Source organism: Leptidea sinapis, chromosome 46, assembly GCF_905404315.1.
Source record: "Leptidea sinapis chromosome 46, ilLepSina1.1, whole genome shotgun sequence".
NCBI lineage: Eukaryota > Metazoa > Arthropoda > Insecta > Lepidoptera > Pieridae > Leptidea > Leptidea sinapis.
In genome coordinates, this window is record NC_066310.1 from 4,539,768 (window position 1) to 4,559,609 (window position 19,842).

General features: G+C 35.6%; 1 protein-coding gene and 1 long non-coding RNA gene across 3 annotated transcripts in view; one reads left to right on the plus strand and one right to left on the minus strand.

Moving 5' to 3' along the window:
- LOC126977939 (probable beta-hexosaminidase fdl) overlaps positions 1-19,842 on the minus strand; it is a 174,348-nt gene that overhangs the window by 41,538 nt on the left and 112,968 nt on the right. Inside the window, exon 3 of one of the 2 annotated variants that reach the window (XM_050826635.1) lies at positions 58-107. The exons of the other annotated variant lie outside the window; for it this stretch is intronic. The gene's annotated coding sequence lies outside the window, so the exon portion shown is untranslated. The remainder of the gene's footprint in view (positions 1-57; positions 108-19,842) is intronic. 2 annotated transcript variants of the gene reach the window in all.
- Positions 1-19,842, plus strand: part of LOC126978037 (uncharacterized) — an 80,269-nt gene that overhangs the window by 5,291 nt on the left and 55,136 nt on the right. The window contains exon 2 of the long non-coding RNA XR_007732463.1: positions 2,722-3,018. This is a non-coding gene — a long non-coding RNA (uncharacterized LOC126978037). The remainder of the gene's footprint in view (positions 1-2,721; positions 3,019-19,842) is intronic.

A 19,842-nucleotide genomic window follows, 5' to 3' on the forward strand; every position in this document is an offset into this window, starting at 1 on the left:
GCGAGAGACTCTATCTAGACGTGTAAATTATCTAACAATTTTTTTTTAAATACTCACTCAGTGATTACTTATCATCGGGTGACCCGGAAATCCGATGTACTCCAAATCTGTAAAAAAATATTTCTTATCAATATAACTGAAAGTTTTTATTTACTACTTTCCAACTCAATATTGTGTTAAATTTATAAAGAACAGTCTAAATGTTAAAAATGTTACATGATAATTGATTTTTTTCTAGAAATACATGTTTATTAACCATTAAGAGAAATATTTAAAGAAACTAACATTTCTACTGTTGCATCACGATATTCTTGATAATTTAGGATTATAAGCGAATTTGCTAGAAAAATGTGTGGTCGGCGGTGATCACTTAACATCAGGTGACCCGTACGCTCGTTTGTCCTCCTATTCCATAAAAAAAATTACTGTGATAATCATAATGTTAACACCAGGATCAAACATAAACTTGTTATGCCTACTACTCGGTTAAGTCGAGTTAGTAAGTCTTTTATTGGGTAATGTATGCTTCTACAACTTGTACCCAGACATTGTAAAAAACAAATGTGTTACAAAATACAATAGAATTGTTAAAATGACTTTCTTAATGTTAACACAGATTGGGAACGGAGCCTTTCAGGCAGTGTATATCAATTTAAATTTGAAAACAAAATTTATGAACGATGCGGGACTCGAACCCGCGACCTCTTGCGTTCAAATGTAATTTCTGTACCTAATTAGTTCCAGAAGTGAGGGTTATCACTTTAAAATATAACATATTGTTTAGTGTGTTTAAATTATATTAGACGATATTGTATTTTGATAAAATTTTTTTTAATAAAGAAGCAAGCTGAGTTTCTAACAACCATTCTTCTCAGGTCTGCGGCATTAATATTCGAATTGACGTTTTAGTGATTTTAAATCCTATTTTGAATAAAAATATTTGATATATAATTTATATATATTGACTAGCCGCGAATTTTAAAAGGAACATAAGAATGAAAAAAATAATCATCTAGGATAAATTTCGCATCGAATGGTGGTAGTTTCATGTCGATACGATCAGTGGTTTAGGCGTGAAAGAGATTCAAACAAAGACCATTTTCATTATACGTATATAGATTACAGCAACGTATAAAAAAAATAAGTTTTAAAGTGAAATTTTGCTTGAAGCGTCAATTTCCGTCCATAAAAAATTTCATAATTTTATTCGCTTTCTAACAAGTGGCAGGTTTCAGGTAGGTACGTCGACAAAAGCATGTTAACGTGCAAATAAAAAATGTCAGCCGCACGCCTGTCAAATTCAGTTATTGCCAGTCCCGTTATAGTAACGCTCGTTGCACAGGATTTTTCACTCATAGCAACACTGTGTACAAGGGTATCAGGGAACAACCATATTATTATAACAAATTATTATTGCTCTGTATAGCTGTTTTACTTATTTATGCAACTGTTGTGTAATAAGGGGTATTAAAACACGATTGTGTGTTTATTATAACAGTATCACATGAGTGTTTTAGTACCTAACTATCAACAGTTGCATGCAAGACTTTATCTACACCCATAATATGAATCCTCTATAAAAGATTCTGGAACAGTTAGCTTACTACTAATATTGAAAAAGCCAGTGCTTATAACCATTACATCATCCAAACGAGTGTTGTAATGTTGTTCTGAACTTCATTACAACACTCGTTTGGATCATGTAATGGTTATTAGGACATTGGGGATTTTAATGTCGGCAATGAGCTAACTGTTTTAGAATCTTTAATAGAGCGTTTAAAGCATGGGTGTAGATAAATAGGTTTACATCGAATGCCAATCGGCAGTCAAGCTGCGTTCGCGACTTTTGCAACAGTGGCGAAATATGCGTGTGATGCTTTGCAGACTACATCACATTTTATTAATAACTACCATAATAAAACAGTTAAAATTTGATTTATTTAGGTTAATTAACTTATGAATGTCAAAGTGTTAATATTTTAAATGAGGATGGCCAGAATGGACCCACATAATTCAAAAATTAAGGAAGCATCGTGCATGTACAAGTTTATATTAATTATAAACATGAGTTTATACGATGTTTATAAAAAAAATATTGAGGCACTAAGATATGGGAGTAAAAAGAAATAAATTATTATATATATATATAATTATTATAATTATTAAAAAATCATTCAAATCAGTCATTTTGCACTAACGGAACGCTTTGCGCAATTGACATGTAGGTACATTTTTTTGATATGACAGCCCTTGTCACAATTTATTTGGATGTTCCGAATTCCGACACCATCGTATTATCGATACCACCTACTCAAATCAGTAGTAAAAGTAATTCACAGTAAGATTCTATAAGATTATCATCGTTTTTGATATTAAAATGAGTAGGTAACTTCTTTAAAAGTATCGTTAGTTGCGTGAAAAAAGAATGTATTGTGAATCATCAATTATTAGCACTTTTTACTAATTACCTTAAATATCCCACTTTTTGGTGTATACCATACATATATTGATATACATGTAGTAAATAACGGTTATTTCAACATTACAAACAGACACTCCAATTTTATTTATATGTATAGATGATTGCATATTTATTAAAGTATTTTGTTGCTTCGAGAGCCATTATATTAAAAAAAAAAGCAACACTAAACTTGATACTATGTATGTAAATAACTCATCATTTTTGTGTCGTAAGTTCTAAATGTTAATTTTTTGTTTCAGATGTGAATAGATCGTATCTGATATAGTTAAGCTTCGCTACGAGTAAGAAGCGGCAGTCGCGTATGCGGCGCCGCGTGGTGCTGTAGTGGATCACTGGGGTTCCTGGAGCCAGCTGGTGTTGGCGGGCGTGGGGTCTGTGGGAGCTCAGCGGAGCCCCCTGGGGTGGGCTATGGGTACTTCTCAGCGACTGGCCGCGGTAGCCGCTGTAGCACACGCCAAACACCTCTACAATCACACCCAGCCAACTGTCGTGCAGACCGAGGCCACCAATTACCACGTCAATGTATTCTTCATTAGGTTTGTATTATTTTAATATACAAGCTCTTTGTGACCTGAGAGTTTTTAGTTTTATTTGTGTATTAATCCTAGAAGTGAGGGAACAAGAGCGACACATAAAGTCAATTTCCTAATATGCAAATATTGGGGTTGAGCAGGTTATCGACTGTAAAGTAGATCCTGTAGATGAAGCCACAGCCTGAGAGTTGAACAAAGCATACAAGATTTTATGACGATACGTCACTCGACCGGTTAGCTCAGTTGGAAGAACACTCGCACGGAACGCGAGAGGTCGTGGGTTCGAGTCCTGGATTCTTCATAAATTTTGTTTTAAATTTTTTTTGTGTATTAATCCCAGATGTGAACGTTATCACTTTAAAAACTTAACAATTTGTTTATACAAGTTCAATTATTGGTTGTTAATCCTATCGTGATAAAATACTTAAGTTCCTGTAACCTCTGGCTAAGCAGAGGGCACCCACAGTGCTGCTCCATCGCGACCCGATCATCTCTATTTATTTCTCTCCAGCAATTTTTTTATAATACGTACAAGAAAGTTAACCTAAAAGTTGAACAAGACAAATCATGATTTTTATGAACTTCACGTCACTCGAACGGTTGGCTCAGTGGAAGAGCACTCGCACGGAACGCGGGTTTAATTCTCGCACATCGTTCATAAAGTTTTCAAATTTGTGTCGTTAAATTTAATGAAAAATTATGGAACGTTTTGTGTTCCTACAAAAACACCTTTCGGATTTATAAAACAGATTATGAGTTGAAACGAGATCCACTTCGAATATTAAAAGGGAATCAGTATGATATTAAAAACTGTAGGAGGCGAGAGGTTTCGTTAAAATATTTCACTTCATTGCCCAATGTAATACGCTGAAAGTATTGTTGTGATATATATAATGTAACTTATTATTATTAAATTAGGTTGGATTATATCTGTTACCTTGGTATTTTTTTTTATGGAATAGGAGGACAAACGAGCGTACGGGTCACCTGGTGTTAAGTGATCACCGCCGCCCACACTCTCTTGCAACACCAGAGGAAACACAGGAGCGTTGCCGGCCTTTAAGGAAGGTGTACGCACTTTTCTTGAAGGTACCCATGTCGTATCGTCCCGGAAACACCGCACAAGGAAGCTCATTCTACAGCTTCGTAGTGCGAGGAAGAAAGCTCATTGAAAACCGCACTGTGGAGGACCGCCACACATCCAGATGGTGGGGATGATATCGTAACTTGTGGCGTGTCGTGCGAAGGTGAAATTCGGCGGCAGGAATCAAGTTGAACAGCTAGCTAGGTAACACTGAAAATGTTTAGAAAATGAAAAACCGCTTAATGTAGAAAGTTGCCAATACTTTTATTGTTTTTCGAAGTAATCTCCGTCTACACATCGTCGCATTCGATGGAACCACTGAGAAAAGCAGTGGGCCCAGTCTTCCTTAGGGGTCTCTTCTATTGCATTTTCGTACGCTTTCACCACATCTTCAGGGCTCGTAAAGCGAATACCTCGAATTTTATCTTTAGTTATTGGGAATAAATGAAAGTCGCAGGGCGCCAGGTCAGGACTGTCTGGCGGATGACTCATTATCTCGACACCTGTTACACTATTTTTATACCCATCTCAAGAAAAGTGCTCAACGCCGCAAAAGAAGTTTACACGTCAAAGGAAAAATAATTCAAATGAATTTTTTTCTTAAATTCAGTAATGTTTTTTCAAACATATATTATATTCATATATTATGTATTCTGAGGGAAGGCTTACGGTATTATTACGACATGAGTGTTCGCGACTGCACCATCTATGGTGGTTAATCTTACATCTTCACTCATACTCGACGACTGAGCCTAAGATGCTACGACTAAGCCGTATATTTCAGGGCTGACACGCAACATTAAAATGTTTATTTCATTTAATTTACGGTAAATTGCATAATTATTGTTTTAAAGAAAACAATAAAAGCTAGAGAAATAAAAATTAAGATGTTTTAAATTTTAATAATAATAATTTTTATTGTAAATGAAACACAGGTTAGTAAAGCAATTGATGTAAACATGAAAAATAAAAACGCTTTAGTTCTTTTTACATAAAAATATTACGTCGTTGGCACATTTTAACACATTTTTTTTTATATTTTAACTAATACCAAAACACCTATTTTAAATTGTGCCTGCGGATGTAAGTGATGGCGATGTGTATGCTTCTACAACATGATTCCAGAAAATGTACAAAACAAATATGTTACGAAATTTAAAAGAATTGTTAAAAAGCGTTTGAGTGGGAATAGTTATTATAACATAAATGATTTTCTTAATGATGACCACAGACTGGGAATGAAGCGGACACCCTCTACGATATCACATTGTAATCCATATTTTTATAAAAAAAGCCCGCTGAGTTTCTTGCGCCCGTTCTTCTCAGGTTTGAGACAGTCTATTTTTAATGGGTGTTAGTTTTTGACGTTCAATAAGTGATTTTGAATAAAAATATTTGAATTTGAATTTAAGCTGCATATAATTGTCATCCAAGATATTTGTGCATGGATGATTTATTAGTGCATTAATTTCTGCAGCGTCCATTAATGCTTAGTTGTGGCCAACGCTTATATAGTACTTTTACCAAATATTACGCGAAAATTAAAACTAAAAAGTACCTATGCAAAAACTTAAAAAAAACATATTATCAGTAGTTGTTATTGTAATTTTATTGTCATAATTAGTTGCATAACAACCATTGTTGGTCACCTTAAAATATGTTGATGATTGTTCTCTTTGACATTTTACATTGCACCACTGGGAAGAGACTGTCCCCCATGTCACGGGCTATTCTAGTTTTGGGGTCGACGGTAATTTTAAGCAAATTGTATTTTCTTTTTGCAACAAATTAATATTTATTATTATTATTATTTAATATATTCATAATATAGCCATTCTAGTTAACTAGCCCTTTATATGACACCCGATGTTTATTATAATTCAATTTGTTCGCCGTTTGCAAATCTATTAAACATCATTGGCTTTTGAATGAGTATTGGAGAAGCCATTCCATAAGGCATGGGGCAATGTATCGCACGATTACAACTGGCAACACCTGATGGTGATTGCTGATGCAAGAAATGCACCAACCACCAGATGTCGCACATTCGTGCAGATGATCTTCTTCATTACATACGACCGCGCGCGCAAACACACGTGTCGCGACTTACTCGTAAAAATCCACACTTTCTTAAAAGTGCCACGAAAATCCCGTGTTTTGTAGACTCCTGCAGGAGATCATAGGTGTACCGCAGAGATCAGTACTGGTTGTCCACAAGGAATCCAGATTTTCAAGCATTGCTGTAAGTACTCTCTTGTACCATTTAAATAGCCAATTTTTTTCCACCAACCTGTAGATTTTCAGAACGGCGAGATTTGTATCTCGACCCAATGTGGTGAAATCCTTGAACCCACACAAGTTTTAATAAGATTGCCAACCCTAACCTAGCGGCAAGGACTGAATTACACGACATTAACAGTCCCCGAATGTATCTCAAGTGAATACCGAATACCCAAATGTGATTTTTAAAAGAAATTTTTGTATCGTGTATTGAGATAACACATGTTTCGCCTCTACACGAGGCATCCTCAGGACATGTTGTCTCGCCAAAATCTGGTGCACGAGACTCAATTTTGGCGAGACAACACGTCCTGAGGATGCCTCGTGTAGAGGCGAAACACGTGTCGAATTGTTTATAAACAAATATTGGCAGAATTAACACTAAGGAAAACTTAAATGATTTGTATAATTATGGATTTCCGCAAAGTAACGCCTACTTCAATAATTTTTTTTTGTCAACTAATGTTTGTACATAGATATACTTACTGAATATTAAAGTATCTTATATATATATATATTTATTCAAAAAAAAATATCTTTTTACGATATTTACAATAATTTGATTAAATTAAAACTATAATTACGGGGAAGTGTACCAAGAATCCGTAGGAGAACCAAAGTCTCCGACATAGGCCAAATGATAGCGAAACTGAAGTGGCAGTGGGGAGGGCACGTAGCTCGACGGACAGATGGCCGTTGGGGCAGTAAAGTCCTCGAATGGCGACCACGTACCGGAAGACGCAGTGTTCGTAGGCGCCCCACAATATGGACCGACGATCTGGTCAAGATCGGCCGGAATACGTTAGATGAGGGCAGCGCAGGACCAATCGTGATAGAAATCTTTGGGGGAGTCCTCTGTCGAGCAGTGGACATCTTCCGGCTGATGATAATGATGAAGTAGAAGAAGTGAGGGTTATTACTTTAAAAACATAACAAATTGTTTAGATAATGATGTACCAAGAATACTGGCAGCATTTCCGTGTTGGTTAGTTAGGCTGATCCGTTGATCGTTTCCATCACAGGTTTCCATATACTATATCTATATGTATATATCTTCAAACATATAAAATTCTCGTGTCGTGGTGTTCATATCGGGTAGGTCTGTGAGTCGGCCAACATCGGTTTTTCATACCCTTAAATGATAAGGGTGACCTAAATATGTTTTTTATTTTTAATATTTTATTTTTATTTTATTATGTTTCAGTATTAAAGAATACATACAACTTAAATTATTTACTTTTCTACGATCAACCCCAGTTATTGTATCGGAATTTTTATATTTTTCTTTTCCATCCACAGATCTGCAATAGGGTTGCAAGATAAATTTTATGTACGTTATATTTCGTAGGTCTGATCGGTCGGTATCTATTTTTAATACCCCAAAAATTTTTAACGATTGATTTTTTTTTTTTAAAGAGTGGCAATGAGTTTCTTGCTACTTCTTCTCATTACCTCAACCCTTTACGAAGTAGCGGTAGATTCAATAAGAAAAATTTTGTTTTGACTGAACTGAATTTTTGAATAAAGTGATTTTGATTTGATTTAATATTACTCTAATTGGCTATACAACGTTTGCTGGGTCAGCTAGTATTAATAAATAAAGCTGCTACGCGATGATTTGCTACGGCGATTGCTACGTGCTGGTTACGAAACACTTGCTGCAAAGTGTTTAAAAATTTTCAAAATACTTAGGAGCTTATTTATTTATGCCAAGCGTGGCTGACTGTTTACGACCTTTCAATCAAAATCAGTTACAGTTACAATAGATTCGCTTTCCATTTCTATCTTGCTGTATCTTCGTTGGAGATGATCTTCTCTCTCGCACGTTTGTCTATACGCTAGTATATTGTATCTAGTGTATCCTCACCAGTAGATTATGGGTATCACAACACCTATTTCTGCCATGAGGCAGTAACGTGTAAGCATTACTGTGTTTCAACCTGAAGGGCGCCGTAGCAAGTGAAATTACTGAGCAAATGAGACTTAACATGTTATGTCTCAAGGTGACGAGCGCAATTGTAGTGCCGCTCAGAATTTTCAGGGCAGGGCGTATAAATTACCATCAGCTGAACGCCTTGCTCATATCGTCCCTTATTACAGAAAAATACATATTTTCCGTTGGTTATTCAATGTGTACAGAATCTTCAAAATAAGCATTTCCCCTGTAATAATTACGAACCGGGAAAACAATAGACACATTGTGATTGTGTACAATATCAGGGACTGGTGAAACTAAACATATGACGTCACACGAGTGACCTTCGTCTAAATTCGTATTCCTCTGTCTTCCGAATACATTCGCTTTGTTCCACTGACGAGGTCTGGGGAATTAATGAGCGTGTGGTAATTTTCAATTATCATTTCGTTTTTGGGTCAAACACAGCTGTTCAGTGGTTTTGCTTCAGCGGCTATTCTTAGCTCGAAACTTTTATTTACAGAATCAATCTAAGAAAGATAAATTACAATTTATTGAAGTTATACCTCTTTAGGAGCGTTATGGAACAATTATGAGAGTGAAATATTAAAAAGCGTTATCACTGTAACACAAAAGTAACAGGGTGAAGTTGGTTACTAAAATTTTCTGACGTTTGCGTCATTCGTTATTTTTTTTTGTTGGTTTCTTCGTCCATTATTAGGACAGGCAAAGGGTTATTAATAAAATTAATTTTCAAAGCCATTTTTGTGAGATTTTTACAAAATGGTTCTTTCTAAGAACGTAGAATAGCACGAGGAAAAAATCATTTTAATGATTTTTGCTTCGTTAGGTCAAAGAAGTATAACTTCTTGCGTGCATACATAAGTACACACACACTTTTTTCATTTAGTTATAACACATAACAATTGAAATAATAATTATGACATAAGTATCATTTTAAGTACTTCTTCTATGAAATAAACAAGTTTATGGGTCATCTGAGGTTAAGTGATCACCGCCGCCAACATCAGCATATACTCGCTTTTTTAATTGTATCTTTATTGCACAGATTTGGTGATTCCGTGAAGAAACACTGTACTATAATTTACATAATAAATAATATGAAAAGATGCAATTATTAAGATTTTTCGATGTGTGTTATAAAAAAACATGAAAATAAAAAAATAAAACTCGGATAAGACCTAAGGGCCGGTTTTTGAAAGCGTAGCCAAATTGATCAAAACTGTTAGTTAAATTGACAGTAGTTAAATATCTTAAAGAACCAATTAATAATATTATTTAAAGTTATTGCAAATGATAACCTCTTTAATCTTAATTTAAAAGCGCTTTCTAAAAGGCCCTCATCTGATTCCTCTGGTGCTATAAAATAATGTGGGCGGCGGTGATCACTTAGGAACAGGTGACCCGTACGTTAGTTTATCCTCCTCTTCTATAAAAAAACTATAGTCAACTTTAATGATGGTTAATAATGTTGCCAGTATATGGAACATGGACATTTCATATATGATAAACACATTCCATATGATTTTGTCCAGTAACGGATTAAGCTTACGCGGGGCCCGTAGCAAATTCTTTCAATGAGCCCTTGGTATATATACTGGAAATAGTCAGTTACCGAGTGTCTGACGTGGGTTATCTCAGTAGGAAAAGTTGTAACGTTTCACGTTTTTGCCACATCAAGAAATTAATTATCTTAATAAGTTTCAGTCAAAAAATTATGCTCAGACAGAGATGAGTGGGACATGCGGGGCCCCTAGCAATTGCTACACTCAGGGCTAATCCGGCACTGATTTTGTCCCATTCGGTGTCCCCCTTGATCCTTGGGGTCCTAGCGCTATGAGGTTAGTCGACATCACAGGAGACCCAAGAGCTGGCTCGGACAAAGAATTAGTCTAGCTATTCAAAGGGAGAACCCCTTCCAGTATCTTCGGAACCTTGCCAAAAGGGACTCCTTTTAATGATATACACTGGCCTGCAAAAGTAAGTATCACACTTTTCAAATAATTTTTTTTTCTTATCTATAGAAGGTAGAGATTTAAGATTAAAAACGTTTTGTTGCAAATTTTATAGGCTTTAATTCTTAGAAACTAAAATTATACATTAGTAACATAGGTTTAGGAGCCGATGTTGGGGAATATTCTCCCATTCTTCTACCAGGGCCTGCTTTAGTGCCCTGAGGGTAGTAGGTGGTGGTCTGCGATTTCTGACTAGCCTCCCAAGCTCATCCCACGCGTGTTCAATCGGGTTGAGATAAGGACTTCTTGATGGCCAAGCCATCACGCTGATACCGACCTCCTGAATATACTCTTGTACGATATGAGCCGTGTGTGGCCGGGCATTATCATGCATCAGCATCGATCCATCACCCATATTTGCTAAATACGGCCCTGCATACTCATTGAGAATCTCTTGAGCATATCTTTGCCCAGTGAGGGTGCCATTTTCTATGGCTACTAGCTCTGTGCGATCTTCTGAAGATATGCCAGCCCATACATGTACACTGCCTCCACCGTATTGGACTCTTTCTGAGATGCAGGCTTGAAGGTATCACTCACCAGGTCGCCTGTAAACACTTCGCCTTCCATCAGAAGTGTAAAGGGAGAATCGAAACTCATCTGCAAACAAAATTCTTGACCATTCTTCTTCATCCCACTGCATGTGTTCACGGGCGTATCGCAGTCTCGCTACTCGATGCTGTCTCTCGAGTTTTGGGCCACTCGCTGGTCTTCGGGGTTTCAAATTTGCTTCAGCAAGTCTTCTTCTCACTGTACTGTCACTAATGTAGTCCCTCCGGGTCTGAAGTAGATGTTGCTGGACTTCAACTGCATTTTGGTGGCGATTTCTTAACACAGTGGAAATAATATAACGATCTTCTCGGGCACTGGTACACCTGGGTCTGCCATTACAAGGTCTCCTCAGATGGTGTCCAGTCTCTTCGTACCTTCGCTTTATCTTCTGGACCGTTCGTACCGTCACACCCACCATTCTGCAGTGCGACGGATACTGATGCCTAGTTCCAGAAAAGCCATGATCCTAGCACATTCTTCAACTTGAAGAGGCATGATAAATAAATGTTATGTGCTTTTAAGCATAAATTTTTAAAACAAGACCCATCGATCTTGAAAAAATGTGAATGGTAAAATTGTAATTCGGAAACGTCCACTTTGAAATACAAAATTTTTGAAGTTTTTTTTCAGCCAATTCTTAAAAGAAGATTACCGACTATAAAGTTTTTTTGTACAAAATTATATTCTCTTTGGAGTCCTTTTTATTTCGAAAGTATATCTTGTGAACTTAAAACGTTATCCCAATTTTAAAAGTGTGATACTTACTTTTGAAGGCCAGTGTATTTTAGTTATCATATTATATTTTTCAAGGTTTTTAGAATTAGATTCTACTTAAATTTTTAATTATAAATATTATTATGATATATAATATAGCCAGAAGTGTCAACTGAAAGTTGAATCTGTTTTTCTTGTTTGTGGGAAAGGTTACTATAGCATAAACGATTTTCTTAATGACACCACGGACTAGGCTAAGGCGAACACCCTCAGGCTCTTTCATTATAAATGTTAATTGTACGATATCACATTGTAATCCATATTTTTATATAAAAAAAAGCCCCCCGAGTTTCTTGCGCCCATTCTTCTCATGTCTGAGGCAGTCTCTTTTGAATGGGTGGTAGTTTTTGACGTTCAATATGTGATTTTGTATAAAAATATTTGAATTTGAATTTGTACACTATTATAATCAATAGCTTGTGTATTTAGCGGCCCTAGCGCTGATGAATGTCATATAACTGGGACTAAAACCATTTCTCAAACGTAAGAAGTATGAAATGGAGATTGCCTATCTTAGATATTTAGTTACTATATTATTTACCAGTGGGAGGCTCCTTTGCACAGGGAGCCGGCTAGATTATGGGTACCACAACGGCGCCTATTTCTACCGTGAAGCAGAAATTTTTAAAGTGAAATTGTTATTACATCGCCTCAAACTTTTTCGTCTGTGTGTTGTATGTCGGGTGACGGTCGGGCGGCGCCTATAGTTCGCAGCAGTTGACCGTGTAGTATATAGATATTACTCATTTGTGTTAACCATGGCTAAGACACAGAGTTCAATAAAAATATTAGTTGGAGACTTAGTCTACTTTTATTATTTCCCATTATCATTACAATTTTCCAAGTATAAAATTAAGATTGATAAAGCGATTTTTATACCCTTAATGGAATATTATTCCAAAAATTTTTAGTTAATTGTCTATAATGTGAAAAAATGTTTCGCTTTTACCTTGGTTTCATAAAACCACACAATCGTTTTTTTTGGCAAAGACTTCAAAGTCACACCACACACACGTTAGGTTTTAGAGCAGATTTAGATTCATCATGAAGAATTTAAAGAAAAATGGCCGAAAATAGAGACAGTCCGTTCTCTGAGGCTCCGTATTATAAATTTATGATTGCTGGCTAGACAGACACAGCCGTCCTAAAATTACTTCCAACGAGTTCGAAGATAGTATGTTCGTGTGTTATCTCCACTATACAGGGCGTCTCAAAGTAATGGGACATGAAGGGAAAGTATCCTAACTATCGTACATATGGTATTTTACTGAAAGAAGACTTTAGGTTATTTTTAAAAGTTAGTAATTCTGCATTCAAAGATTTTCTAAAATTACTTGCCTCGTCTGGGAATCGAACCAACTTAAATGTAAAAAACATTAATTTTATGATGCTAATCGAAATAATGGCCAAAAACTAATAACACTTCTTAAGTAACATAGTATTTTAAAAGAAAGGAACAACGTAAAATGTTTGAGTCAAATTTTATGAAAGTTATTTATTGCTGACGACGACGTTCGAAAAGTAGCGATATTATCATTCCATAGATAGCATTGACTATTCGTAAATAAGTACCCACTTCATAAAATATTTTAAAGCATAGTTTTTCTTATTATAAGTGGACGTGTGGATAAAATAATAAATTTTAGTATTTCAATACGTCCTCTGTAAGCTAGACAAAAGGCAAATTTAAAATAAAAATAATGTTGTTGTTAAATTTGAAAATGTTCGATTCCCAGACGAGGCAAGTAATTTTTAGAAAATCTTAGAATTCAGAATTACTAACTTTTAAAGATAGCATAAAGTCTTCTTTTAGAAAAACATCCTATTTACATTATCTAAGGTACTTTCCCTTCATGTCAAATAACTTTTGGACGCCCTACATTATACATAATGCAATATTCAATGTAATTTTTAGAATTTCGTACCTTAGAATGATATTTTATACAGGGCTATCTCATTGTAAAATTGTCTGTATTTTTTCTAAGGAATGCATAACGTTGAAATTATAGAAAATACGGTTTATTCTACAGCTGTAAGAATAAAAAGGAAGAGTGAATCTTATCAAAGGAAACGATCTAGAAGATTTTTATGTGCATTTTTAGGATAGCAAAGGGTCTGTCAGCTAATTGTATATTATAAGCAACATAGTTAAGTTTGGTTTGTTAATTACGAATTAAACATCATCTAGTGTTCCGAGTACATTAAACAAAGAGGTTAAATATATTATATATTTCTCTTCTTTTGTAAATATTAATAATTGAGCGCTGTATGGACTATATATACCGTCACAAGATGGACCGACGGTCTGGTCAAGATCAAATTCAAATATTTTTATTCAAAATAGGATTTAAAATCACTTATTGAACGTCAAAAACTACCACCCATTCAAAAGAGACTGCCTCAGACCTGAGAAGAATGGGCGCAAGAAACTCAGCGGGCTTTTTTTTATAAAATATGGATTACAATGTGATATCGTACAATAAACATTTATAATTAAAGAGCCTGAGGGTGTTCGCTTTATTCCCAGTCCGTAGTGTCATTAAGAAAATCGTTTATGCTATAATAACCTTTCCCACACAAACGTTTTTTAACAATTCTTTTAAATTTCGTAACACATTTGTTTTGTACATTTTCTGGGATCGCTGGAATAGGTTGGATGAGGGCAGCACAGGTGATCTCTGGGGGAGTTCTTTGTCCAGCATCCGGCAGAAATGAAGATGATGAGCATTGTATTAACAAAACAGTGCTCAATAATAGTAACAGAAAGTTCCATGAAAACCGCACTATGGAGGAACGGCACACATCCAGATGGCGGGGATGATATCCTAATTTGTGGTGTATCGTGCGAAGGTGGAATTCGACGGCAGGAATCGGGTCAAACAGCTCTTCGAAACACTCCCCCTGATAGATGCGGTAGAACACCCACAATGATGTGATGTCTCTACGTAACGCCAAGTGATCCAGCCGTTCACAGAGCACTGGATTAGTCAGATAGCTCGAGCCAGAGATGAGAGCAATATAATTGGCGGTCCTGCTCTAGACTGTGAGCTGGCTTGAAGTATGACCCCCAGTTTCTTGGAACCCATTTGGTTTTGTGTCCACGAACTCTGAATTGTCAATCGCTTTTTCGAGACGCAGTTTTCAGACAAAATGGTGCTTCTTTCTTTGTGTAACTTGCACTTGATCGGTTCTTTAGTTAAATACGTAATATAATAGATTTAAAAATATATCAAATTCATAATCGTCACCAGTTCAGCCGGAAGATGCCTACTGCTGGACAAAGGCCTCTCCCAAAAGATCTCCACGACGATCGGTCCTGCGTTCTCATCCAATGTATTCCGGCGATCTTTACCATATCGCTGGTCCATCTTGTGGGGGGCCTACCAACACTGCGTCTTCCGGTACGTGGTCACAACTCGAGGTCTTTGCTGCCACAACGGCGAGTCCTGGCGAATCTGTCCGTCGAGCTATGTGCCCTGCCCACTGCCACATCAGTTTCGCAATCATTTGGGCTATTTCGGTGATTTGGTTCACCTACGGATCTACTCATTTCTGATTCGGACTCACAGGGATAGCATCTGGATCCCACACGAGCAAAGCCCTCTCCATTGCTCTTTGAGCGCATGATTTTTCTTATCAGGACCATAGCCACCACGTCTGTGTGCCGTAAGTCATCACTGGCAACACACACTGGTTAAAAACGTCGTTCGTCTTTCGACACTGTGGTGGTATTTCGATTTAATGAATTATTACATTACCAATTTCTTATGTTTTTAAAGTAATAGCCCTCATTTCTAGGATTAATACACAAATAAAATTTGAAAAACACAATTTTATGAACGATGCCACAACCTGAGAGTTGAACAAAGCATACAAGAATTTATGACGATACGTCACTCGAACGGTTAGCTCAGTTGGTTAGAGCACTGGCACGGAACGATCTGCCGTGGGTTCGAGTCCCGCATCGTTCATAAAATTTGTTTTTCAAATTTTATTTGTGTATTACAATATCTATGAGCAAGAAAACAGTTGTTCAAGTTCATAGCACGCACATTATTCTACAGTTAATTCTTATTCTAGGAATCGATAAGTAAGTCAAAGCGGGCAACGAGTGCTTGACATTTTTAATATGTATAGTTCCAAAAATAAAATCTCTATCGTAATAGTTTTATTAAACAATCCTGCTATATGAAGAATGAACGTGTAAATTATTTATGTCGATCGCAAACTTGTTCGATTAAGACTGAAACGGACATTGAATATTTAATATGTAGCAGCATTCAATTATAGTTTAATTGTTTTATTTCCTACAATTGTTAAGAAATTGTTTCTATATATTACTAGCTGACCCAGCGAACGTTGTATTAACGATATTAAAATCGCGATACAAAAGTAACTGTTGATCGTAGATGGGTGAAAATTTGAAGTTGTATGTATTTTTTAATGTTGACTCACAATCAAACAAATTTAAAAAAAAATGTCAAAAAAATTAAAAAATATATTTCGTGTGGACCTTAACATTTAGGGGGATGAAAAATAGATGTTGTCCGATTCTCAGACCTACCCAATATGCACTCAAACTTTCATGAGAATCGGTCAAGCCGTTTCGGAGGAGTTCAATGTTTAACACCATGATATGAGAATTTTATATATTAGATTATCTAAATGAGGCGCCGTGTGCCGTGTGAAAAGCTATTACAATTTTTTTTTAATTTTATATATTTATAAATTTAAGAAATATATCGCTGAAAATATCCGGCACCCATCATGAATAACTTGGTAAATCCTTTATACACTAAAATACACTATCATTTTACAAACTTCCGACTTCTGACACTTAAGCTAGTAGTATCACAAACTATCTGTATAGCCGAGTGGTTAGCGATCCTACCTACTAAGCTAGAGGTCCCAGGTTCGAATCCCGGTAGGTGCAAGCATTTTTATGGTGAATATGGATGTTTGTTTCCGAGTCATGGATGTTTAAATGTATTTATGTATGTTTATATGAATTTATGAATGTTTAAGTAAGTATATTGTATTAAATATATCATTGTCTTGTAACCCATAACACAGGCTATATATGCTTAACTTAGGGCAAGATAATTTGTGTAAAAAGTGTGTCAATATTATTATTATCTGTGTCCCGTGGTTACTAATTCAAATTCTAATATTTTTATTCAAACTAGAATGTAAAAAACTACCTGCCCGGAGGAGAACTCGCGCAAGAAACTCAGCGGTTTTTTTTTATTATTTAATAGACTAATTAAGAATATTATTAAATATCTTATCGTACCTAACCATTTTACCTATTTAGCAATTATTGAGTAGTGTCTAATCCGTTGCGTGATAACTAAATTTTCGGTTTAATTTACTAAATAAACACTATAAAGGTAATTTTTTCTTGTCAGTCATGTTCTTAACCAGTCATACTGTATATAATATATAAAATTCTCATGTCGCGGTATTTGTAGTTAAACTCCTTCGAAACGGCTTCTCATGAAATTTTGAGTGCATATTGGGTAGGTCTGAGAATCGGGCAACATCAATTTTTCATCCCCCTAAATGTTAAAGGTGGTCCAGGCCAAATTTTTTTTTAACTTGACATATTTTTTTTTAAATTTGTTTGATTATGAGTGAAATATGAAAAATACATACAACTTCAATTTTCTCCCATCTACGATCAACACTTAGTTTTTTATCGCGATTTTAATATTGTTCTCTTTCATCCACAGATACGCAATAGAGTTGCAAGATGGCAATCGAATATAATTTACGATATATTTAGTAGGTCTGAGAACGTCATCTGTTTTTTATACCCTTATATTTTTTTATTACTTTATATGGCAATACAACGTTTGCTGGGTCAGCTAGTATGTTAAAAAATACTAATTCAAATCCGACGGGTTAGCGTGTTCACACAATTATACACCAAAACTTTTCATTTCAATACAATAACTCCATATCATTCGGTTGGATTTGATTCAAATAATTAGATTATCTGATTACAAAGATATAACATATTATCTGGACAACAATTCATATTATCAGCTTGAAATTGATATTTGTGGCTTCGACCAATAAAGTCATTTATCAACCGGTAATTTATCCAGGAAACCACTAGGTAATACTATTGGTCTAAGAGCCCGAGGACCCCAGACCTATTTTATTTTATAAAAGCTGAAAGTTTGTCAGCGCATGCACCCAACACAGGTAAGAACGATGGACCATTATGGAGTTTGGGTTACAGTGGCTTTGGCAGGTAAACGGTACTAAATATGTGTAAAATACCTGTCTAAATACATCAAATAATAAAGTGCAATTCTTCAGTATTACCTTCAGAATATTATTAAAAATCACGGTATTCATTGCCAGACACTTAACATTCTGGCAACCCCTTGTCAGACACCCTTAAGGTTCATGAAATTATAATTTTACTTGGGTCATAGTATAAAAGCTGATTTTATATATAATTCTTGCGCTTGGGCATGCGCTGACAACAGCTTTTATAAAATAACGTAGGTCTGGGGTCCACGGGCTCTTGTTCTATAATAGTTCACCACAGAAATAATTTTAACGAAACTGAGAGTCTCAATACACCCGAGTAGAGAATCGCACATTCTACTTATTTTCCTACAAGGGAAGTAATAGTACACTAATAAGGAGAGTTATCGTGAAGCTGAGGGTCTCAATACATCTGAGGAGGAGAATCACATCTTACATCTCTTTCTACCAGGATAATAATAGTAATTTGGACAAATTGGGAAGAATTTTAAAAAAGCTGAGAGCCTCAAGACACCGAGTATGAGAATCGAAACTTTAACTTTTTTTTCTACGAGTAAAATGATTGTAATTTGTTCACCAGTGGAGAATCTTTACTGGCCTGTATTGAAACCCTCGACTTCATTTCGTGGCTACAATTTGCACCCTCGTTAGGAGTCGCTCTTTTCCCTGATACATAGTGCTCTATTGCATTCCTTTGTTTTGATTAAATGTTATTAATGAAGAAGGTATCTGAATCGCCAAAATGTTATGATTATAGAGAACTTTTGCTCTCTCTTATAAAAAAAAAACAATTCAATTTGGCTTGACGTCAAACAACTTGCAGGTGTTGTATGCATAGTATAACATTCCGACGCCGGCGCCATTTGTAAAAGCGATAGTGCTGGAAACTGGAGTCAACTAGATAAAATTTCAATTTTCACTGACAATAATCCTATATTCAGCTCTCCGTATCGTTGCATAACACTGCATTCCACAAATTTTCACGTTATAGTAGAATATAATACCGTCTTTGTGCTGCAAAAGCGCGCTATTCGCGCTATTTATAACCTAGGTGCTAAATAATCATTGAGAGAAAAATTTAAAGAAATAAATATTTTAACTGTTGTATCCCAATATAATCTTGATAATCTACCACCTTGCTACCACAAGGAACAAAACATAAACCTGTTATGTTAGTCGGTTAACTCGAGTTAGCAAGTCATTTGTTGGATGATGTATTCTAAAACATGATCGAAGAAATAGTACAAAACAAATGTGTTACGAAATTGAAAAGAATTGATAAAAAACGTTTGTGTGGTAAAGGTAAAAATAAATTTATTTATTAATGATACCACAGCTTGGCAATGGAACGACCGCCCTCAATCTATTTTTTTTTTGTATTCATTTTATTATAATCTGTCCCCTCCGCTGGGACATTCAATAATATGTGTGTCCTACTGGTATATATATTGGCTTGCTTGGAGAATGGCCTATGCCAAACCCAATTTCCATAATTAAGCATCTGGTTGGCTAGTTAGTAGATCTCGAGTTATTTTGCGTTTCAGTCTTCTTGATACTTTCGTTATTTTGTTCATTAGGGCTTTTGCTAGTATGTTAGGGTGATTGTCTGTTCTAGTTTTGTGTGCCTTAGCGAATTTTGTTATCTCATCCTTGACTGTTGGTATTCCGAGGTCATGGTGTAATAGATCATTTGGTACAAACCATGGAGAAATCTCAATCTATTTAATAATATATAACAATGATGTTCTAGACACATAAAATAAGGACATATAATTCGCAGTCTGATGGCGGAACGGCAAAAGTGTGGTTAAAGACAATATAAGCACACTTTTCTCCTTAGTCGTGTGTCAACTGTCACTGTCAAAATCAAATGTGAACTAAATAAATGTTTTATATAGGTGCTT